At 37.0% G+C, this 26021-nt stretch overlaps 1 protein-coding gene across 2 annotated transcripts in view; it reads left to right on the top strand.

The window, feature by feature from the left end:
- The window catches only part of C3H8orf34 (chromosome 3 C8orf34 homolog), a 284853-nt gene extending 274705 nt beyond the window's left edge, over positions 1 to 10148 (top strand). For both annotated transcript variants that reach the window (XR_014882562.1, XR_014882563.1), the window contains one exon: positions 4202 to 10148. The gene's annotated coding sequence lies outside the window, so the exon portion shown is untranslated. The remainder of the gene's footprint in view (positions 1 to 4201) is intronic.
- Positions 10149 to 26021: the final 15873 nt, after the last annotated feature.

The raw sequence follows: 26021 nt of genomic DNA on the forward strand, positions 1-26021 counted from the left end.
CAAATTAAATCATTGTAACTTCGCTTTTTTATGTCACTTGTTCTAGTCAAGCCCAAATAGAGGAAATTCAGTCTAATTGGCATGTATACTGAAAACACATACTGAAAGAAAAGTTAGACAGTTGATGTTAATATTACCAATTTTACAAGCTCTTCTGCACTGGCCCATGATCAATCCTATGAACTCTTCTGTAAATGACACTGGGTAATGAAATATTACAATAATTACATTCCAGTAGTTGCTGAAAGAGTGGCTTTTACCCAACGTTTATTTGTCATTTTCAGTAAATTTCCATTTTATCACAGTACCCACAATTCTACTAGGGTTCTGAGTACATTGCAACCACAGTGAAACCCACAGAGGCATGCAGTGAGGTTTTGGGTTGTTTTGTGGTTATTTTTGGTGTGTATATGCGAGTGTGTTGGTTTGGTTCTGTTTATGGTTTGGGGTCTTTTTTTCTTTTTTTCTAAATGTATTTGAAAAGCAAGTTGAGTTCATTTTACTCTTTTGTAAACAAATTTCAGTACAAGAAGAAAAATTCAGATATCTGTTTATTTAATACAAACATTACACAGAGGATAGGGAGTGGCATGGGAAGAAGAGCTTTTAACAATAGACCAGAACAATGAAAGTCCAACAACATTGGATGTTTTTGCTACCAACTGTATTAGCCACCAGCACTGACCTTGGGATCTTGAAGACTCAGTGACTGCATACCTCACCACCTCTTAGTTACTCAGGGAAGTAGCCAAGCAGAAGGTATTCAGCCAAGCAGAATCTAGCTAAAAGCATTAGAAATGCAAACTTGTCTAGTTTCCAGAGGATTCTTTTACTCTAAGATGTTTCAAGCAGTACATGAAATTACCAGAAGTACATTGATTGTGGCAGAATGTAGGTGTCTGCAATGCTAATGTTAATGGTTTATAGGAGAAATAATACACTTAAATTGTCAGAATAGCCAGCTCAGCTCATAATAGTCCATTTGTGTGTTCAGGGTCCTGACAGTTTATAGAATGCTGCTCACATTAGTAACAATTATAATATTAAAAACAAACAAACAAACAAAAAAATACCCACAATAAAAAAAAACAAAGAAACAAACAAAAAAGCCCCAACAAGTTAAATTTTGATTTTAAGGTGATTTTTAATGAAAAGAAAGAAGTCTTTCTACTTCATCATCTTTATCATCAGAATCTGGGATTTATTAAGACGTTAAATATGTACTAGTTCTTTCATGTTTGTTTATTATTCTCCCTATTATTGGTATTATTTTTCAAAAAAGGGCACCCTAAGCCTGTCCAAAACTTGAAAAATTACAAGTTAGAGGCTGTTTCTCCTATATGAAATAAGGAGATGAGTATTTAACATAGGAGATTAAAAAAATAAGGCCTTCTAATGTAGTGCATCTCAATTGCATGTGTATTTGTAAAAAGAATGGAAGAACTCTAATTGACACTCACTTGGCCTATTTGTTAAGCATAACATTCTGTCTTTAAGAGCCACACATTAAGAGCAGACACTGGGGTTTATTTCTTCAAGAGCTGGTTTAGTAATTTCTGATTATTTGCTGAGACATTTTAAAAACTATCAGATATATTTATCCAACATTTGCTTGGCTGACTCTCAAGTAGAGAATCAAGAAAGGAAATGGAGAGAACCAGTGATTAACTATTCTGAGGAACATTATGAAGCTGACGATCTCTCAAAATCATGTTTAACTGAGGTTCTGATGAACAGCATATTATGTACTATTTTGAAAAATGAGCTAGGTTAAAGCACTTTCTGCTGGATTCATTGAATTTGTGAGGAAACGTACTGAATCAACCGTGCCTTGCTTTGTATTTGGTAGTAAGCAGTCATAGCTCCAAAGAAAGGCCTTGAACATCTCCAAGGAGGGGGCATCCACAGCTTCTCTGGGCAACTTGTTCCAGTGCCTCACCATCATTATAGTGAATTTCTTCCTAATGTTCTATATATAACAACATTAGTTGATAGAAATGTCTTATCAGGGAGAAATTCATGTTATACTTACTCTATGATAGAAAATACAGCTTTAATGAGTAGAGTGAATATTGGTAACAAAATTGCATTTACTGAAAGCCATTAAGAGGAATTATTAATAACTAGGAAATTATCTGTTACAGCTACATCCCCACAAAATTATTTTAATTGCTAACAAAATCTCAACATAATTTTCAACATAGTCAAAGCGAAATGAAAGTGATACAAAACAATGATGTTGTGGAAGTTACAATGAAATACACATCCACTTGCCAAAATTGCTAACTGGCCAAGCCATACTATGGTACCACCGCTGTAAAAATTGGAAAAGGGAGGATCAAGAAGTTTGAGATTATCTTCATCAAAATGCTATGCGTCATTTATGATATCAGACCTACTTATCAGAGCTGGTAGATTAGATGATACCTTGCCATTAATGTTATATGAAATTTCAGTATGGACAGATTCTTGGTTGTAATATGAAATTATTACTGCACGCTAAAATTTTAAATGAGAAAAGCCACCAAATTTGAACTCTATGCTGCTATTCAGCAAAGAGAAGGAGAAGGTAGTGATATTTCATCACTGAGCTCTCAGCATATTTAACAAAATAATCACCATTATTGGTTTTATTCTTCTGCAAAATTCCAGCTGCTGTTGAGAGGTACCCAGGAGCCAAAGTAGTAGCACTTCAGCAGGTCACTGCTGTAATGATAAGTTGTTCAGGAGATTATAGGTATGTGCATACTGTGAACAGGAGAACAACAATCAAAGAGCATGATATAAGCAGACAGTTAGAAAGCAAAAATATTTTAAGCAAAAACAGCACATGACATATGGACAGACCAGAAAAACTAGTTACAAGGGATGAAAGAGACACAGTGCACTCAATTTTGTGACATTTCTGTTGCTCTTTTAGTTAAAACTTGCGAACAAAAACAATAACAAAAACAAAAAAGGAACCAAGCCAAAGTAACTACTACAAATGCTATCTGTAGAAACTATTGTATTTTGGCATGGATTTAAATCATATAAAACATAAAAAGTCTCTTTTTTGATGTGGGAAAACAAGAGTTTTGGTATTTTTCTACTGCAGGATCCTCATGAAGAATCAAAAAGCTCTGTGCTTGTCTGGTTTCGACTTTTGCTAACATATTCCCTTTTTCCAGCACCCTTTTAAGCCTATCTGGAGCTTGAATGCGTATCTTGGCCTGGGCCTTCTGAAGTAAAACTGTGTCTCTGTTTGCATCTGGGATTTAACCAGGAAGTGCTTGAACTACCAAGCTGTAGGCTGATAGCAAGAGATTTGCAGACCTAAAAAATTCAGATAAGCCCATACAAGCTTTGAACCTCTAAACCTTTTGAAGTTTGTCTCTCACAAAGTCTAACTTCACTGCTGTCAGCAGACAACTCTGAAACATGAATGGAAACAGATCTCTGTTCTGGAAAGCTACTGTGGGTGGCTTAAGGACAAATGAATAAATACAACTATATATGGGAATACAGCACTCTTCAGAGAAGAACACTTGAGTATTTCCCCACATCTGCAACAACAAAAAAAAAGCTCGTAAAATGAACAGATTTCTTACTCACCCCTGTATTTTCAGTGTGGGTGATCTGAAGCAATGATGTGTTCCCTAAACATTTGTATTTCTATTTACTCAGACAAGCTGTTTTTGTTTAACATTTTCCCCATTCAACTGGTCAAGGGTGTATATTTGAGGAAAAATCCAATAGGCAGAAACTGTTGTAGTAGAAGGAAGAATGGGTAGCCCACAAACATTGACAGGGATTCAGTGTGCATCAGAGCAAGAACACAGCCAATTTTTCTTAAGTCTGTCAGCTTTGTTGCTAGGCATAATGTCTTAATATCATGAGTTCTGTTGTTCAGAGTTGGACTGTTAAGAATGACAAATAGCACCTACTTCAGGAAAGTGTATGTTGTATAGACTTTACCATCTTTATAACTCCTATAGACTTTCTTCACAAATTGTGTGTTCAAAAGTTCACTTCTGAGAAATAATCCTAGGAGAAAAAACATGGCATTCTATTCTGAAGAAGCCTGAAGATGTCTACAATTACATATAATCTATAATGATTTATTTCCTGAAAAATGTGGGGGTTTTTTAAGCTATTTGCTAAAAAACTTTTGTTTGTAGCACTCTGATTATTCATTATCTGTCTTCTCCATAAATTTCAGCATCCTTGTTGTCCCAACAATGAATAAAAGTTTTCAAGTACACCTAAATATCATCCAACACCTGAGAGGAGGTCATCGAGGAGACAAAGTCAAGCTCATCACAGTGGAAAATCAAGAGATTATGGACATGTGTTGAAACAAGAAATTGTTAAAGGGGATGTGAGGGAAAGCTTTTTCACCATAAGGACAGTAGAACAGAGGAAGAGGCTGCCCAGTGAGGATGTTAGTTTTCCATCTTTGGAAGTTTTTCAAAAGCCATCTGGATTATAAACCCCAGAGTTCACCTAATTTGAATAGAAGGTTGGAAAAGAAACTTTCTGAGGTCTCTTCTGAACTGAATTTTCTTGTGATCATCTACTATACTATATCATATCCCAGTTAATTTTCTCTTTTCCAGAGAGATAAGTCCGTCCTTACACATAAATGATTGTATACCTTTGATCATTTTAGTTATACTTCCATGTTTTACTATGCCCTTTCTGATACAGGGCAGTAAGATGCACGTGGTTTCCAAGAGAGCATGCACTGCAAATTAATGCTATGTTTAGTGATATTAACTGCTTTGCCTTGTAGATGGCACTTCACTTTTGATTTGATATTTTCATAGGATATATACAATAATACAAAAGCTGTCTGCAGGTGAAGGCCTGTCAAGCAGTTTCAGTAAATTTATATCCCACCATTTTGTAATTGTGATTAAATTTGGATTTGCCTGTACGTATTTCTTTGTGTATATTGAATCCGTTTCCCATTTATCCAATATTATCCTACAGTACTTTCAGTCCATATAGTTTTGAACTATTCTGAATATTTTTGTATCATCAGAAAGCTTCATTACAGAGTGAAAAATAAAAAAATAATATACTTTAGTTTCATGCTATACTGTTACCTGTTTTAAAGGCACCTTAAAATTTCCTAGAAAGTAAATTCACTGAAAAGGATGTAGATCGAACAAGAATGAACACTGATTATTATTTTTTTTTAACAAACACCTATGCTTCTCATGTTTTAAATACTTAATTGTTAAGGTTTTAGATCTAACTTGCCACGTCTTAGGTCAGTTTCTTTTTATGAATGTTTAATTGAACATGTGTTCCATTTCTACAGGATGGCTCTTGTGGTAGACTTTTTCACTCTGATTCTTAACCATGATGTTGCTATATTATTTCTTCCAAGGTCATTTGAATTGACAGAATATGTCTATTTACAGCGTCTACTGTAATGTCTCCATACTTTTTGGTTGCTCCTAATGACTTTCCATTAATAAAGTTTCCAGAGTAATTTAGTGATTATATATATCTCAGGATGAACTCAAGAATTCTAAAGCTTCTTCTTTTATGTATTCATTTATTTTTTATGTATTCATTGATTTGAAATCACCTATGGCATAGGAACTCATGACACAGACTGAAATCTTTTTGTTTTCGCGGTCTTTCCAGTGCAGTAGCTGTACAGCTAGTTGCATAAACTTCTTATTGAAACTGTGATGGCTACTGAAGAAGAAGGTTGAAAGATTTAAGCTCCTGGGAAAATCTGGCTACTTTTCAAAAGGAGCCATGTTAAGACTGTGTGCACCATTTTGATCTCTCAGTGGTTCCTGATGCCCTATGAAACTGACATTTCTGCATTAAAGGCTTATGTTTAAGACTAGTGGCATAATGCAGCAAACAATGTGTAAACACTATATTGTTTGGGTTTTCTTGTTTCTATTTTTTTTTTCTGACTGAAGATCTGAAACCATTTAGTTGTTTTTGGAGCCCAAAATGGTGACACCAGAATATAGGACCCAGAGTTACAAGGAGTCAAGAGAAAAACAGCAGGGAAACCAAAAATTATTTTTGAAATTTCATGTACAGAAATTACATCTTTGCTCAGAAATGAATTTTCCAGTGTTTTCAGCTACACTTATCAGAATGTGTTTGTATTCTGACTATGGAAACGGAATGCCATTACTGAGTATGCAGGTAAATGTATGCTAGTGGAAGAGTTGCAAGGGCGAGAAGGCACATGTATGTTATATTGCTAAAGTATAAGAAGTAACTACCACGTTGTCCTGGACTGTAAAAAATAGCCTGTTGAAAAGATGAAAAAAATGACTGTAGTGAAGTGGAGCTGAATATCTTTCCTTCCAAACCACAGGAATAAAAATCGGCCTACCAAGGAAAGTTTATTCAAGATGAATGAGTCTTGCAAAACGATGTGAATCAGAGTCTGCAAAGCCACCCAGCACTGTGGTAGCCTGCATCTATGGACTACACATTACATATTTATATAGGTTTTATGGAGACCATACTGAAAAGAAGCAAGCCAATAGGAGAACAGTGAAAGGAGAATGTCATCTGGTTCCTATTAATGACTGAGGTCATTTTTGCGCTGAACTCTATAGCAGTTAAGCCAAGTAAAGAAACCCAAGACTTTCAGGTTATGATGCACTATTACCAAAACCTGACTAGAGTAGTAAATGAAATTTGTACTTAGATTCAGGTCTGTCAAATTGTTGGCTGAACTGAAAGCTAAGCCAGAGCCTGAGAGAACACTTTCTTACTTCTTTAAGAGATGTATGATAAAAGTCAATTTGCATAACAACCAGGTTTTAATCCTCCTGAGCTGGAATAGAGGTAGTTAGGGTATTGATTGAAGGGGTCAGAAAGGTATGAATACCACTGTCATATAGATGGCAGCAGGTGAAAAATAACAAAAAAAAAAAGATAGAAAGTGGAAAAACTTTCGAGAGTAGAAATGGTGAAAATGGTCCCATGCTAGGAATGGATAATGCATATGTTTTTGTGAAAGGAAGACAGACACACCTGTATGTTATTAGCTGTTCCTGAAAGAGAGATCAGTCTGTTTCTTGTACCTCTTAAAAATTAACTTGTCATTAATAACAAATTGAGAGGTAGAGATGCAAGGTTACCATGAGACAACCTTTGCACATCTGGTTACCATAGGTCCTTAGGGAATACCACTCGGCCAAGTGTGCTGGCACCAATGCTAGAAAGACTGACAACTGTACTCTGTACATTTATATCCATGACCTTGTGCTTTATACACTTCTGAGCTATTAATTTACTGCTGGTGTTGTCTAAAGACAATGTGTGTCAGCAGTCTAAAATATCATTGGTTCTAATTGCTACAAACCACCCTGGAAGCACGCTTTTGATGTATATTATTTCACTTGGCTAATGTGTACAACTGAACTTTTAGACTTTTTTAGTGGCTTGTGTTGTTTTTTTTCTTTAGCTTTGACACTTTTTATCTATCTAAAATGATAATTGTAGCAGGGTAAGCTTTGCTGCTATTTTAATTTTCGTGTCTTTACCTTTTCTGAATTTAATGAGTTTAAGCAGGTGATTTTGTTGGCAGACTTTGGCATTGTTATTGTGAACATTTTGATTGAGACTAGTCTTTTTTAACTAATTATGTCTGACAAATATTCTTGTCCTCAGTGATCTTTTGGGAAGTCAAGGAATTGATTCTTTTGCTACATTAAACATCTAAGCCTGGATCTCCTCACTTGGAAGTGAATGGCATATGGTATAATTTTTTTTTTTTTTTTTTTTTTTTGTGTGGTGTGTGTGTGTGTGTGGGAGCAGACACAAAAAAGCTTACTTTATGCAGAAGAACACAGACAATTGGAACCAGAACTCTTGATTGCTAATGTTCCCACATTCTTCATACCAGATAATGTTCTAATTACAGGACAGCTAAGAAATATCTGAGTGAATTTCAATACTGTTGCAATATGAAGGACAATAGGTTAGAAAGCTAATTCATTATCTGCAGTGTATTCAGCATTTTAGAATAGGTCTGCTTATGGGTACTTGACCTTATTAACACAGTAAACAACAGAGTAGAATTAATGTAGGAGGTAAGTATGGCAGAAAGGAGAGGAATCCTGCATGCTATTATTGCATAAAGTAACTGTGTAATGCTAGACATATATCATAGAATCATAGAATTATCTGAGTTGGAATAGACCTTTAAAGACCACCTAGTCCAACTCCCCTGCAATGAATAGAGACACTTACATTCAGATCAGGTTGCTCAGAGCCCTGTCCAGCCTGACCTTGAATGTCTCCAGGGATGGGGCATCCACCACCTCTCTGGGCAACATGTCCCTGTGCTTCACCACCCATACTGTAAAAAACTTTTTTCTAATATCCAATCTAAATCTCCCCTCTTTTAGTTTGAAACCCTTCCCCCTAGTCCTATCACCACAGACCCTGCTGAAGAGTCTGTCCCCTTCTTTCTTGTAGCTCTCTTTTGGATCCTGAAAGGCTGCTCTCAAGTCTCCCCAGAGCCTTCTCTTCTAGAAACTGAACAGCCCCAGCAGCTTCAGCCTATCCTCCAAAGGAAGGTGTTTCACACATTTCCCTTTTCTGTGCCTCCATGCTGTAAAGAAGTACTTGTTGGCACTCAGTATCTGTCACCAAACCCTTGTCCTAAATGTATTTATAAACACTTTCTGAAAAGCTCAAGCAGAGCTCTTCTATAGTATAAATGAAATATCCATTTCTTTTTTGTCATGTAAAGCTCTAACCTTGCTCTCATTTGGTGTTCACAGTTTTCTTCATGAGGCATGAAAGGTGGGCTGCCCCCAGGTATGTACCTCAGCCGACAGCAGCTGCTGCTAAACATGGGCACTCAGCTCTGCTGTCTTCCACTCTTCCTCTTCAGCATGATGAATGCAGAACTGATGTCTGAACAATGGCTTATCTTCAAAGTGGGGATGGTTGCCCTCCCACACCATCCCCTGTATTGTTTATAGCTGATTGTTTATAGTCCTGTGGTTAAAGCGTTTCCTGGGAGATGTGGTTTTGCTTGCCTGCAAGACAGGAGCATATTGCACTTCAGCTTCCTAATTGCCACTCATCTATTGTGCAAAAAAGGAAGGAAGAGAATAAATCCCAATGGACACATATAGAAAGCCAGCCACGTCTACAGAGGCCCTGAGAGTGTCTCCTGAGCAGCTTTCAGAGGACTGAGACTGAGGTACTGCTGAGAAGGAGTTCCTGCCACAGTGAGCTCTTGGGGTGCTGTAGTGATGCCTCCTCTGGACTGCTCAGGCACTTAAGGTCACAGTACAACATCCATGGAGTTAAGGCAGATGAGGTAACACTAGATTAGATGAGCTCAAGATGCAGTTTTGACCCTTGGTACTTCAGATGTTGTGATTTTTGCATCTAGCCCCCTGCTCTAATTGCCATCTGAAGCAGGGAAGTACTGGGAAGGGAAGTGCTGGAAAATATTGGAAATGTTGGGAAATGTTGGAAAGGAAAGTGAATGCATGTTAATACCTGAAGTTGTGTGGGTCAGTCTCCTGCTGAATTTAGGACTCTTTTGGATGTCTCAACTTCTTTGCATTGTTCTTGTGTACTCCTAAGATTCTACTAATGTGACTCTACATGAGAGGTTCAGTAATGCAAAGAGGGAAAGGTTTGGGGCATCATGCTGCCTTGGTGTTGCAACAAGCCATTTTTATCCCTCCCGAAAAGTGTACAATATCAGTTTGAGGAGCCTGCCATCTTTGCATTCCACCCCCTTTGGTAAAGTTGGGAATTGCTGGTCTAAAGCTTTTTTCATCATCCAATTTGTGGAACTGCAGAGAAGACAAACTTCACGCAGATGCAGGCTTTCCAGACTTTCGTTATTATAATACGAGATTTCCTGTACTGTCCATTCAAACACTATGTCCTTTATAAAAAGCACACAGGAGATAATTTTTTCCATATTTTTCTTGTTTGGCTTCTATCTGTTCTTCCCAGGCTGTGGCCCTGAGAACATTAGTGTTTTGAGTGCAGGAGAAAGGGCTCCAACATTCCTCTTTCAAAATTTAATATTTTTAAATGTTGCATCACTATGCATCCACCTCAAAAGATTTTACCCCTGTAAGTTCCAAGTGAACTTCAGTAATAGACCACAAAAAAAAAAAAAAAAAAAAAAAGAGGACTTCTGTAATCAGTGAAACTTTCCATGGACATTACATCAGTCAATATTTTCATACTCTTGCTTTATTCATTGTTGTTTTTATTTCTCTTTTTAACTCTCTTGTAATATAAACGCTTTTCTGAGGGGCAGAAAGTCCCAGGTTCATTCCTGCTGTGTGATGTTGCATTGAAGTAGGACCTGAGTGATTCTTTTGCTGTACTGGCATACGTATTCTTTGGTCCAAAAACTCGAGGTCCGTGACATTCTTTGGCCATGAACTCGAGGTCCATGATATTTTAGTGCTTATTATCATTTCTGGCTTCCTTAAGAAGCTATGAAAATTTAGTGTATTAAGTAAACTGGGACTGGATGGAGCAAACGGGAACATCTGCATGTCTTATGTTATGACTCTCCTAGCAGTTATCTATTGTGCTACATAGCCTCGAAAATTCTCCCAAGCATATAGATGGTGGAGTTCCAACAACCTGGAACTGCTGGCTACAGCTGAAGTTTCAACAACTCATTCTATCTACAGCTGCCTTCATCTGTTGCTAGCTTTAGGGAAGGATACCAAGCGTCTTTAGATTTCACACGCTGAAGGAGGGACAGAAGGGACAGAATTCCAAAGAATACAAAACCGAAAGTAACCCAAAAAATCAAATACAGAAATTATTAAAAAAAATAAAAAAGAATAAACAAAGAAGAGGAAATATAAATTCTATGAGAAGACTACAGATACAAAGTTTCAAAAGAGAGGAGGAAAACTCATTGATGCCTTTTAAGTATGTGTTGGGAATGGAAATGCATGGAATTGTATTTATTTGTGGAGAGTGATCTTGAGTTCATCCACTATGGTAGAATCTGCCACTGTCAGAGATGGATTTAAACGCTTCTGCTATTTGAGAAAATATGCAAACTTTGTACAGATAGAACTACAGTGATGATTAACAGACCACATATATGTATTTAAACCAAATTGAGCTCTCATTTTTCCTCAGAACTTTAAATATTGGCTTCAATTTTTGTCAAAATACCTTGCCTCATGAAAGGAAATAACTCGCAAGTTTCATCAACCAGAATGACAGCTGTCGATTTGCTCAGTTTATGTTACTTTATTGATAGATGTATTATATCAGACAAGGAGTCTAACTGTGCAATACTGTTTTATTTGTAAAACAAAGCATAGTATTGAAAGGTGTGAGAAAGGATTTTCACGTTAAATTTTACATCAGAATAATTTAGCTGTCACTTCAGCTACTGCACTTCTCATCCTACTCTTTTCACCACATAGGATCAGTCCAGGGTCTGATAAACATCAAGTGAATAATGTTAAATTAACATGAAGTACTAACTAATAAATGAAGGGTGAATTACTTGGCTTTAAATGAAGACCTTTGGGGTTTCATCAGTCAGAAAAATAAATGTCTTCCTATACTGATTTGTAGGACAAGGTGATGTGTACATTCCATTGCATCTTTACTGACAATGAGTTTTACTGCTCCATTCAGGACTCATTTATCTTTGTATTGGGATGGGGATGGCCATGGAGTAAATCTTTGTCTTTTTCTCCATTCTCAGTCACATCTCTAAACATATCAGGTCCAGGGGACTGAAGTTTCCCTTCTGTACTAAAAGCACTATCAAAATTAGAAAATATTAGTAATATTACTACAACTGTGAAGATCTGATGATATCTATTCACACAAATCCTGTTTCATGATTAACTACATTTTCTGCAAGTGGATTTTCGTTGCTAGAGAAAGTGGGAGTTGACAACTCGCTAGAGAAATTGGAATTTATAATGATCAGGATTTATTCAAGGGGTTGTGTTATTGTTTGTGATAAATATGTCTGCATTCAGAGAATGAATTTATAGTGCATGTTTCATAAGCAAAAAGCATTTACACATAACACACATCTCTCCTGGCTCATCTCTGATGTATTAGGGTTTGGCACCTATGTTTCTCTGTGATTTTAAAAATATTATAGTGCATTTCTGGATATCAGATCCAGAAGCAATTTCTCACTTTATGATTATGTTACTGTTCAGTAAAACAGATTTAGTAAGAAAATATTTGGATTGTTCTAAAAATCCAAAACCAAAGTGAGTGCAACAGCCACAACCTTCCTGCTAAACTCAGAGAATCATTTCATCTTAAAGGGTGACAGCTTTATGCATTAACTTTATGAAAGGTTTCCTAGAGACAACATGAAGCTACAACATAAGTCTCACATTTGCTCTGTTGTGCTCTGGTTCTAAATGCAAAGAAGTAATTTGGAGTGTGATATTTTTGCTGTTCATAGCAACCTCCTCAATCTCTACCTCTTGCTTTGGACTAAGCAAGCTGCCTGCTAATGCTCATTTATTGGTCTTTTTCGTTTCAGTTAATTTCACACTGAGATCACCCCCACAGTCACAAAGGGCCCTTCTGACATCTGGATAGAGATGGAGCACGGTGGTAGTGCAGCCTGGCACTACCTGAAAGGAGGAATTTCCAGCAAGACAGTTAAGCTAAATCTGCCCCCATGAATTCACCTACAACATCTCCCAGTCTTTACAAGTCCAAGTGAGCACACATCCCTTTCCCAAAACTACTATTCTTAGTAGTAACTGGAAAAGATCTTGAATGGTCGTTCTGGTAACAATGGATTTTATTCTTAACCAAAATGAATCCATTCCCTTAAACAAATTCAGTTTTTAGTGGCTCCATGATACTCTCTTCCAAAGAAAGCTCTGCACTGATACAGTATTATTTCCCTCTACTGCATCAGATTTGCTTCTATGGCATGATCCATGTTTCCATGAGGAAAAGCTGGAGAAGCTACTTCCTAGCAGCCTTTTCTAAGCACATAACATTGTGCTCAGGAAAACCATGGAACACTGTTATCCTTTACCTCGTTCAAATAAGGAACAAAGGAATTGGCCGAGACTGAAGTGGTAAATTCACAGTTGCAGCCCATGATAGTTCAGCCTTGGGAATCCATGTATGTACATCTCATGAACTGCTGTTGAGATTTAGAATGTACATCTTATGAATTGCTGTTGAGATTTAGACATCCTTAGTAACTATTACAGTAACTCTTGCACTTCTTCCTAAACTCCTTGTGCCATCCATGTCTGTGTATTTATGATTAACAGATATTAACAGATATCTGTACACTAAGCCTGTATCAAACAAAGGAGTAGTTCATGAAACTCATTTTTATGTGAGTTCTCTTCAGGAGGGATGGATTTGTCCCAATTACTTTCTTCTCGGGGGAAAAACAAAAAACTTTAAAAACATATTGACCAAGTTAGCCACACATAAAATGGCTTTGGAGTCAGAAAGAAGAAAGGAACTTTTAATTATAAATCAAAGGGGCTCCACCAACTTCAGAGCAAACCAAAACTGGAGAAAAAGCTGAGAGAAGCTCCATGTTATAGAAAAACAGAGCCTAGCTAAGGGACACTGAAAAAATTCTGCCCATAGATTGCTCAGAAGTGCTCAGAAAAGATTAATGAGGTAAAGATGAAAGAGTTTGGTCCCTTTTTATTGTTGTTCGTTTGGTTTTGTTGCCTTTTAGTTACTTGTGGTTGTTGGGTTTTTTTTTCCCTACATCTGTGAATATCTTATTTTGTTTAGTGATGGCTTACTGTTACAAAAGCTCTATCTGCAGTCTTCAACTACTTGCCTGTGGAAAACTGAATTTTAAATTAAAGTGCCAGAAGGATAGGAGATATGGAAAGGATAGGATTAAACTGGTGGGCAACTTCAAAACAAAACTTTAGTGTAAGAATTTTCTCTACAAAAACTGAGGTCTGGAAGAAGGGTCAAGATTATCAGAATTAAATAAAGTAATCCGGTGTATGATATTAGAGAAAATGAGCCTATTGAGTGGCTGCCTGAAGGATCTTAACTAATCTGTGCTCCACAGGGATCACAGTGATTTTGCAAGTGTCGCTCTTTGGTTTGTGTGTGTGGTAAATAGTTTTCACCAAGCTGTAAAGATTCTGAACTGCATAGAGATAGACTTCCAGAAAAATACATATGAAAGAATATGAAGTTTGAAGGGTATTAGCACACAATAAATTATTTTACTGCTCTTTATTTTCCCCTTGCCCTCCTCCATCACTGACATTTTTAATCAATTAGTTACTCTTCCCTAGCTCTTTGCTAAAAATCTACTAGATGACATCCTGCAAAATTTGGAGAAAATCATAAATTCAGTGAACTAAGTTTAGTTCCATTCCATTTACTTTTGCTTATGTGCATCTTTCTTTGTTGGGTCTCACTTAGTGCTGTAACTGTTCCAAGGCATTTTAACAAAGAAAATCTTCATTTAGCCATATACAATGAAAGCACATTTGTATCCTTTCAGTTTTTTCCAGAAAGTTGATGCCACTTGATGGTGGTTACATATAATAATATCTGTCTCTGGTTGAATTTAACATCAAAATGTGTAAAGTAGCATGAACATCTGATTAACATATGGAAATATTTTTTAAATAAGGCTTGCTTTTCAAGTGCTGAAAGTTTCACAGCCTTTTATGCTGTTTTATGATGCTGTGGTAGCAATTCCATGGTTAGAATTGTAATCTGCTTCCACATTTCATTTTTTAAACCCCAGACCTTTTGTATCTGTTTTGAGAAACAAAAGTATTGAGTATGACATTTTTCATGTGTGGTCTTCAACAAGAGACAGAATGCACTTATGGGAAAAATCAGATATGATACCAGAAAATGTGAAATTTTGCATCATCAACCATTTTTTCATCTGAAAAAGCTTCCGAAGTTACAATGATGAACACAAATCACTGTTTACTCATGCAAGGAACACTGCATTGTAGGGTCATATTCTAATATAATTATTGAATTTTTATGATTATACTTATCAAAACTTCAACACAGACTGGCCAGTAAAAAAAAAAAAATAATAATTTTTACACTTTTTAATAAATAAGTTCTTATTTTCAGACAAGCTTTTCTGTTTCAAGTGAGGAGAATAGGTGTCTCGCTCCAATTTATAGGAGGGAGATGAGATTCTTTTAATATTATATACCCGGCGTGAGATTAAGAAACAATGGTTCATATGTTAGTCCAACCAGTTTATTATAATCCTAATCAGGGAGATGGGGAAGGGAAGGAGGGCGATAGAAAAGATAGGAAAGAAGCAAGAATTGCATAAAGCGGGGATAGTCACCACCAGGATCCAGCAGCGGTCCCGTTGCACGACGTTTCGATGGTCCGAGGTAGAAGCAGCAGGGAAGGAGAGAGAGAAGCAGGGTGGCCGGCCTTGGGCAGCAAGCAGGTGGCAGAAGGAAGTCGCGGAGCCGATCTGCAGGACTCAGGTAGCAGGCCCAGGGGAGTCCGCCAGCATGCAGGAATTCCGTGGTGAGGAATCTGATGGCAGACACCTACTCTCATGGTTTTCGGTTCCTCTTTTATCCTCCTTTTCCTCCTGCCTACACGACATCTCTGGACGCTTGAGCAAGAGTCGTGTGAGTATCCCCCGAGATGGCCATCATTCTGAGATAAGTTCGCACAAAAGACTGCTTCACAGCTATTTAGCTGCAGCTTATCTTCCTCTCCTTGCCCCTGGCCTTGTCCATCAAAGTTCTCCAGACAACGGATTCCACAACCTTTGCCCAGGACTTGCCTGGACTTGTTCATCTATGTCCTTCAGACAAAGGATTTCACAACTTTTGCCCAGGACTTGCCTGGACTCGGACAAGTCCATCTGTGTCCCCAGCAAGCTTTGAGACACTGATGTTAACAGAATAGTATCTTACAATGGGTTATAAAACTCTGTTTGCTTTCCCTCAACTGAACTCAAAGCTGTGGCAAACCAAGCAATCTTAGGCTATTCTCCTTGAGATGTTCATTTTGCTCGAAACTCGAATGGAGATGAAACATTTTCAGCAGCTCACTCACTGAGTTGTGATGTCTATTTACACAAATGAGCAGATAGAAAAAAGTGCATTACAAAAAATGGCAGGAGAAAGTGTGAAAATGAGTGTAATATGGAAAGGAAAAACGTTTTACAATGAAACTGTGTAGAAAGTCCTCTTTTGCAATAGCAAGATCTTACATTTTTTAGGTAACCCTTTATTTTCCTGATATTCCCTTCATTTCCACACCAGAATGTATGAAGTACTTTATGCTTCAACTACATGTTCACTGCAGCATTAACAGTACTTCATCAGCTGTCTATCTGACAGAACTGAGAAAGTAATGAAAATTCACTGTTTTTACATACTTTCTATTTGCCTTCTGGAGTATCTCTGGCACTGGTTCCAAAGCAATCTTCTTTGTGGGGAAAGAATCACAGAATGGTAGGGGTTGGAAGGGACCTCTGGAGATCAACCAGTCCAACCCCACTGCTAAAGCAGGTTCAATGCAGTAGATTGCACAGGAAAATGTCCAATGGGTCTTAAATATCTCCAGAGACTCCAAAACATCTCTGGGTGTGTTGTTCCAGTGCTCTGTTAACCCCAAAGTAAAGAAGTTCTTTCTCATGTTCATATGGAACCTTTTATGTTCCAGTTTCTGCTCATTGCTCCTTGTGCTGTTGTTGAGCACTGCTGAAATGAGATGTTTAACACCTGCCTTTACATATCTATAAGTGTTGATAAGATTCTCCGTAAGTCTTCTCCAGGATGAACTGTCCCAGATCTCTCAATCTTTTCTCCACGTCCCTCATCATCTTTTTAACACTCCACTGGACTCTCTGGAAGTTCCCTGACCTTCTTGAACTAGGGAGCTCGGAACAGGACATAGTACTCCAGATGTATTCAGCAGAGCAGAGTAGAGGGGAAGGATCACCTCCCTCGACCTGCTGGCCATGCTTTTTAATGCACCCCAGGATACCATTGGCCTTCTTGGCACACTGCTTGCTCATGGTCTCCAGTCAATCTGAAGAGATGCCTTCAGAGGGCAATATATTCCACCTTGAGGAAGTTCTATAAAATAAGTATTTCAAATTATTACAAAAATAAAAAAAGAAGATTCAAACAAGAAAACAGTCATTAAATACCCTAAGCAGTTCGTATACAGTGCTTATGAACTTGTTGCTTTCCTATACAGTTGTTATGAACTTTTTGCTAACAGCTTAATTATTAGAGTTCTGTGAACAAATACCACAGTAAGATTCCTTTCCACAGAGGCATTTTTCTCTTATTCTGAAACAAAGATTTAACACATAAAATGTCCGTTTTCCTCAAAATATTTGGTTTATTATCATACTGTTTTTAATATTGGCAGGTTGCACTCATGTCTCCCCACATATTTTGACGTGAAACTCAGCCACAGTAGATCTACTTCTCTTTCTACTCTACTACTCAGATATCTATCTGACAGCACAGGCTTCCACACAAGATGCCATTATCTAAGTCAGATGTCATTATCCAAAGCAGATGCTGTCCCACCCCCTCTGTTCACTGTGACCCAGGGCAATCCTACAAGATAAAAAAAAAGAAACATAGAATCAATGGAACCCAAACACAGACATTTGTCTCCTGTTACTGATTTGCAGAGGTTGTGAAGACATTATAGAAATTATTAGAGCATAATTTCATAGGGAGTATATGAGGTAGGAATAGTTTTATCCATTGGATACTTGAAGTCTCCAGCAACAGAAGTCCAGGGTTTGGCCTAGAGTTGTCAGAAGGAAATTAATTGCAAAAGATAAATCTATAAGAAGCACTGTTGTCACTCTGCTCCACTATGTCTTCATGCTGGAGCCTTTTGGACAGAAAGGAATCAAGTAGAGGAACTCCTTTCAGACTAATCCCCTAGCACGTATATCATTCTGTCACCAAAAACTATTGTGTAATCCAGGCCATTTTCAATCTGATGGCTGCACTACAGTTCTTAGCTTGTTTATATTTGTGCAAAGTGTGAGACTCATAATTACTGTTTCTGTGACTTTTTTGAAAAACTGTTAACTTCTGTGAACACATGTGGAACCAGCAGCTGTGTGTGAAACAAACTGAACATTATTATGCCTAGTTTATTTGAACACATTCTCTCTGGAATTTCCAACTCTGCAAGAAACTTATGTAGCTTATTAGAGGCACTCGATTCTGTGTCATGGTTTTGGTAGCAGGAAGTCTCTGTGAGGAGACCAGGAGCTCATATCCTGTCAGTTAGAAGCAGTTCCAGTCAGTTCCTTCCTAATGGGTATATGTTGCCTGGTATGTTCCCTTGGCATCTCATAACTGACAAAGAGAAACTGTGAGAATACACTGTTACGATCACTACTTACCAGTCTTAAAGATAGAAACTACTAAACCTGTTTAGCCTGTGTTTGCTTCTCGTTTCAGGTTTCATACGAACGACTACATTATACCCGTTCTTACTGTCAGTACAAGAAAGAGTGAATAAAAATTATATGCAGGAGTTTGAATAACTAAATGGGGTTCATGGATGGAATGAATTGATGTTGAAAATTATATGCAGGGGTTTTAATAACTAAATGGGGTTCATGGATGGGATGAATTGATGGGATCAAATGATGTCGAAAAACATGTGCTGGCTTATGCTGGCAACTTTACATTTCTGAGCAGTTTTGTTCTTTGCCAGATGTCTGTTTATCAACATTTGTCTATGGTTGGTCTTGGTTGGAGATGGTGGAGAGACATTAATCACAGAGTTGTATCACAGAAACACAGAGTCGTATGGAGATGGAAGGAACTCTGGGGATTATCAAGTCCAATCTCCCTGCTAAGGTAGATTCAATAAAGTAAGTTACAGTAGCTATGGGAAAGTTAAGTGAGACTGTATTATCTATAAAAAATAGACAGTATGTTGAGAGTCTTGGAGGTCCAAGGCTAACATAACCTTGGAAAACTGTAAGTAAGATCTTCTCTCTGGCATGGGTCCTTCCATGGACCTGAATACTCACATTTTACAGAAAATCTCAGCTGTCCTAATGGATGATGGATGTATATGTTCTCAAGGGTGGTTATAATGCTCCAGAAGCTTGCAGAAAGGAGGTGGACCACAAAGTATTTGTTCCCATAACAAATACATGCATCATTGATTGTGAACAGAATGTGCCCAAGCTCCTCTGCAGAGAGAAACTAACAAAGTCTCTAAACTCTGTTTCAGAAGCAAAATGCAGAACTTAACTTTGTGTTATTTAGAAAGTGTTAAAAAGACAAAGTTCGTAAATCTGGAGTTAAAAGGGCTTGTTTGTCTGTTTGTTTGCTGTGGAAACTGTGTTAATCTAATTAATCTACCTTTAACTGTAGTAATCAATTAACTTTTTTCAGAGATTGAAAGTCTCCTCCAGAAACATTCTCCATTCACCTCTATTATCTCTTCTGCTTAGTCTTTCTTCAGGGATATTCAGCTGCAGCTGGCAGTTTTATGTTGGTAAACTTGCTTCCTTCTTTGCAATTTTTCTTTTAAAACCATCACATCACACTATCTTCCCCAGTGCTTTTTATAAAATGATCAAATATAGCAAATGATTGTCATTTGCGAGTGGATTTTAGGACCTGCCAATTTTGGTACACAGTGTTATGTTCTAGTTGTAACTCAGATCAGAAACGATTAGTATCAACTCACACTTCAGCTTCTGTTTTTTTCCTCCATACTCTGTTTTGCTCTTCTTCCTTTTCCTTAGCCCAGATTTGCTATTTTACATCCTCTTAGCTCTTGTCTATGACTCTTACCTCTCAAAGACTAGAATCACCCCTATTTTTTTTTTCCTAGGGTACTGCCACGTTTGAAGAACTCCAGACATTGTGTAGCAAATACCTCCAGAGCTGCACAGTTCCTGTGTTCCATTCTCTTTGAAACAGTCATCAGTGCGTTAAGTACCAAAATAAATTGGGTAGGATTTCACACAGCCTGTGGGTAAGTGATAAGAATTGCATGCTGTGGATACATAGAGACATAAATGCTCAAAGGTGTGCTGCAAAATGCTGGAAATCTCCCTTGTGGTTGGCAAGCACAACTTCAATTCAGTTGTATCCATATTCTAAACACTGAGAAATAAATTAATGAAGAATGTTTACAACATTGGTTGTTGCTTGTAGTTACTCATATTCAAGCAGTCACTTCAAAATTGCACACATGTTAATGAGTGTAATCTGTTCATTGTCTTATGCATTCCAAACTCCCCAGTGAATATATCAAATCCTCATTAGCTTTCATACATGTTCTATTTACACTTAGGTAAAAAGATCACCACATAAGGTCATATGCATTGCCCAACAATTTCCTGTTGGCTAAAGAAATGTCTTATTTATTCAGTCCTCTATAGAGATTAATTCACAGATAGTGTAAGTATTTCTGATGCATTTGTGAGAGTAGGATAGAAAAAGCTTTGAAGCAAGAATGCATTTAATAAAAATTCACTACTCTGTATGAAGAGGACAGTTAATCAGAAAGATTATCTAATTTGATTTTGAAGATATATGCAAATTTTGAAAGCTAGAATCAAATTATACAATACAAATTGTGACATTTAGCAATTGTTTTGATTTAAACTCCCTACTAATTAAAAGGGGGAAAAAAGTAATATTCTTTATGAAATGGAATAATAATATAAAAAACTTTCTGACTTTTGTAGGTTTTTTTTAAACTTCTCAAATAAGTTATTCCAAAAATAGAGGTTTAATCAGTTGAAGAACTCTAGAGTAATTTAAAATATCATTGGAATACTGATGAAAAGAATTTTAATAAATTCGTCTTTCACAAATAAAGGAAATACAAAGTCAACATATTAACCTGCTAAACTCAGATATATTACTTGAATAAGAAATATCTCTTGCATCTTGGATTGCTTGCTCTCACACTTAGATGTTGAACATTTTTTACATTAATTTTACCTTATCACTGTATCTGTGGCATTTTTATTATTTTTTTTTTCTGGGTGACTAAAAATGGCTATGGCTCTAAAATTCATTCCAAAATTATCCTAACATTTCCTGTTCAAGATGTGTCCCCTCCAAAGCATCTCATAGTCTCAAAGTATGGGACAGAAATGCAAATTGTTAGAAGAGATGTAATTTTGGTCTTGTAGGCAACAGGGCAGTGTCAGCTAGCTAGAGTGCAACTTTCAGGAGTTGCAGCAATTTCAGGACAGTCTCAAATCCAAACGGACCAAGAGGAATCTGTACATAGCCTTTGAAACAAATTGGATACTTTCAAGACTTTACTGGAACGGAAACATGAAACATTCATTCAGTCATTAAACCAAGTACAGGAAACTAAGGAGACTGTCGAATCTGTAATATTTCTCATGATCATATTCCCAGTTCTAGGCCTGTATACAGCATTATACATCAGTCAAGCATTACTTGAAAATAAATAGTAAAGATTAACAGGATTGCAGTAGATGGCCTTGGTCATTTAGATGAAACAGAATTCACTCAGTTTTCCTGGTTCTACTTATTCCTTCAGGATACAAGTTGCTGCTAGGGTATAATCTTCTTTGCTTTATTGTTTGTTATTTATTTGGAATTATAATAGAAAGAACACTGTAGACAAAAATACCAACAATATGATTTCTTCATTCAACACACTCAAGCTAAATTCAGACAGAAGTGGCTCCCAGCTTTCCTAAAAGTAGCTTCTGGGATGAGTCAGGTGTAGTTGGCAGCAAGAATGAAATACACCTACTCTCCTCAGAATGTTCTGCTTGTAAAAGCAAAATCACCATGGAAGATCCATTTGATCACCTTCCTTTGCATAAGAATTCCTTTCCTCTGTATTCAGTCTTAGATATGATCATCAACCACTATCCAAGGATGAAATTATAGTAAACATCTGTTTTTAGGTATGATATTTATAAACATAACCCATTCAACCATTCCTTCTCTTGACACCATGGTTGGTGAAAAACACAATAGCCTAGTTGCTTTCTAATCTTCTCAGTGTTATCATGAAAAACTTACAATTGAAGTGCAACTCACAGTTTTTATCTGTGAAGATTTCCACAGGAATGGCTGAAGGAATCATCTGGTTTGATGAAAAGAAGGAAGGAAGGAAGGAAGGAAGGAAGGAAGGAAGGAAGGAAGGAAGGAAGGAAGGAAGGAAGGAAGGAAGGAAGGAAGGAAGGAAGGAAGGAAGGAAGGGAGGAAGGAAGGAAAATAAAGATGTGTTCATTCTTAATATATGGAGAGATAAAATTATTGTGTTATACCAGTACCACTGGGATAAGATGAAGGATTAAAATATGATTGAATAAGGAATCTACTTCTTAGGTAAAGAAAATGAACATCTTATAGGCAAGTGCTTAATTGTGTATTTTGAACTATGGGTATAGAGTGACCGGTACCTAGGAGCAGAACTGATTCCTAGGAGATTAGTAACTGTAATTTTCAAATAATATTTGAACAGATTCCTTCCACAAGTCTGGATTACTTTAAGATTAAAGTACAAAGCAGAATTTCAATTCAGTACATACAGTACAGTACAGTACAGAATTTCAATTCTACACTAGCAAAGCATTTGAGCATAGCATCAGTGAGAATGGATGATGAACTTCACAGCTGATTCAGAATATATTTTCCCCCTTTTTTATTCAAAATTATTGACGTTTTGACATTTTGAGATTTATATTTTTGAGAAATATTGTTCATCAAAATAAACAAAGCTTTCATGGCTTTCTTTCATGCATTCTGAAATGTCTAAATCATATTTTCAAAATCACGACTCTTATTTGTTGATTGGGAATAGTTTAGCACCATAATGAAATAATTACAAAATGTTCCATAAGGACCCCATATGGGAATTTACATCAAAAGGCATAATATGGAATTCATAATAACATATATATATCTTACATCAAATGGACTCTTTTTCATGAGGCTTTTACTCTAACACTTACAATGAATAGATAATAACGAAAGGCTCATTATATTTTTGATCCTTAAGCATCAGAAAGAATATTCTAAAGAGAAAATGAAAGCATTGCACATTCCCACAACGCAGGAGTACGAAACCATTCTTCGTTAAAAAATGTGTAATGGTCATCAAACATAGGAATGCACCAGAGTAAATGACTATTCGTATTAATCTCTTTTATACATATAAAAATACATATATAACAGCTTCTGTTCCAGTTCCAACGAAATGAAGAATATTGAAGAAAAGGATGCACATAGTGTTATCTTGTTGCATCTACTCCAGCAGCAATACAGTCTATGTGCCTGATTGTCCTTTACTGCCAGTGGCTTAAAGCTACCTTACAATTTTTGCCAGTATTGCTCACACTAGATTTCTCCTGTGTGTCCCTTTGTGTGTCACACAAGTAGAATTCTGCCTTATGTCTTTCTCTCCTTCTTATTTCTTACCATTGATATTTTGGAGAAAAGTGATGGGCGTCTATCTAGTAGTACTGACAATACTATGATTATGTGGTTGAATTGCTTTCATGACTGAAAGTGAATACTTCTTGCTTTGGAATACCACAAAATAATTTGGATGTAAAATGCAGTAACCCTACCTAGTGTTCATAAACATAGATCTCAACAGCAAATTTGAGATGAAACATTATATCAATGTTTAACTGACAAGAAGGAGTACTGCGTAGGTTGCATAAGCTGTCCTGTATTTTCTAATTATGCAGTACGCACACTCAGTGTAATTTCCATGAACGAATTTATTCCTTTAAAGCATTCTTTATTTATGAAATGGTGATGGATACATTCAATATTTTCTAGGATGATTTAATATGTAGGATCTCAAGAGCTTGAGATATCTTCATACAATTCTTTGTACTGATATTAACTTCCAGTGCAATTTTGGGTTGGTGATAATGCCTACAGCTGTAATTACCTGCGGGTTTCATTGTGGAGCACACTGCAGTCCTGCTGGAGCATGCTGCATCTCCTGTCTACACCACCCCTCTGACTACTTCCCAGGGAACTCAAGGTAGGCAGAGGATGCTGACGCAGGTCTTCCCTCATGTAAAGGTGGGATCAGCTTGGAACATGACCAAGACTGGAAAGTTTAGGAAAAAAAATAATTCTTACTTCTGTCCAGAGTCTATTGTTGTGTGTGTCACACATGCTAGCTCCCAAACTCTTAACACTTAGCCCAAGCTGCGTTTTTTCTCTGCATAGAGCCTGAGCGGAGGCTTATTCCGCTGCTTCTGTTGACCAAACTACAGCAAGGAACTCTGATAAACTTGGAGGTAGCACAACATTTTCTTCTGCTTGAATTGCTTGAAAAGCCAAGAGTGATGGATTTCTCTTTTTCTCTTACTCTTAGCTAAGATGTGCCTCCACGTCCAGCTTGCTATCACTTACCAGTCTTCGGTGTAATTCCAAACCTGTTTCCAAATCTGCAACAAAACACAGAAGCTAAGGAAAGAACATTCTTTAGCAGGACAAATCTGAAATAATCACAGCAGGATGTTATACTGTTCACTGAAAAAAGCAAATGAGTATGTAGAACTAAATACAAAAACTGCACATGATCATACAGATAATAACTGTATTGGAGTATGAGTCTAATTAAAGATGTAGGGGATATACTAATTGTGACACCAACCTGAGTTGTCAGTATTTGTTTTGTACTACTCTTTATAGATCCATGAACATAGTCCAAGGGGCCAGAGCTCCAGAGAGCAAAACGTATCCAATGAGAAACAACTGATTAAAGTAACATTTGTAGGATGACTGTTATAAAATAAGAAGGGAGAGGCACATAATACTGACTGTTAAAATTGTTTGTAGGACTTTTGGCAGTGGTAAATATTAAAGATAGATTTAATATTGGGAGTTCAGCCAACACAAAAGATTGGGCATATATCAAAAGGTAAACATGTTGAAGGAATCTTTTACATGATAACTAGTGAAATCTGGATCATAAGCAGTGAAAAAGCCGAAACAAACAACTAAAATTACAGATGAAAAAAAAAAAAGCCAAAACAGTGAAGTCTGAGTTCCATTATGCTTTGAAGGAGAAGACAAACAATTTGCTATTGACATACTGGAGCATGCTACCTCCTGAGTCATTAGAGCAGTCTCCTTATCACATGACTGTTATACGATGCAGGAAAATACAAATAGGTCTAGATTATGGACATCTGGGGTGATCTTTCTTTTATTCTCTCCATTGCATGATTGGTTCACAACCGTATTTATCTTTGTGCAGTGTACATTTGGTGCTGCTTACAATCTAATGGTTATTTCCTGATGTGATTAAAATATTTACAGCCAATTATTGCCATAGTAATGACAGTGGTAGTATTCCTTGGGGGACTAAGTTCCTGGTGACTGTTTCTAATGTTGTGAGTCTCCTTTCAAAATATTGCTTTACCAGAGTTTGAGAGATATTGTGCTTTGTTAAGTGAGTCAGACTAACTCTGTCTTTGGTTAAGAAATACATTCCCTCCCTTTTTGTAACAGATCCCATTGACAAGGTTTTCTATAAATCTAAGAAAATACATGTAGTGGCTGGAGGAAAGGAAAGTGGTGTTCTTTCTCAAATCAGTCCTATGCTATGCTACATGTAGCTTTTCTGCAAAGCACATAGAGGGCTAAATATAAATTGAAAGGAGTTTGTGCAGTTGATGTTTCTCATGAAACTGCACTTACAAAAATATGCCTCTATACTGAAGAAATTTATAAGCAAGACAGCAGGCAAGAATATTGCAAGAGGCTGTACTACAAAAATCTAGACAATGAAGCACAATTCTGGGGAGAATAAAATTGCATTTCCTTTTGTGATTTTGTACTAGCCAAATACTTGGAAGTGGGCAAGTGGACATGTATAAGACTGCCTATATGGTGCTAGAAAAAGTGCAAATAGATGAGGACATAAAGCTGTAGAGAGTTCACAGAATCACAGAATCATAGAAGTTTGGTTGGGTTGGAAGGGGCCTTAAAGATTCTCTCCATTTTGTGTGAATGATCAGTTTTTCCAGGGCTCCATCCAACCTAGTCTTGAAC

Source organism: Meleagris gallopavo, chromosome 3 (assembly GCF_905368555.1).
Source record: "Meleagris gallopavo chromosome 3, MGAL_WU_HG_1.1, whole genome shotgun sequence".
In the NCBI taxonomy this organism is placed as follows: domain Eukaryota; kingdom Metazoa; phylum Chordata; class Aves; order Galliformes; family Phasianidae; genus Meleagris; species Meleagris gallopavo.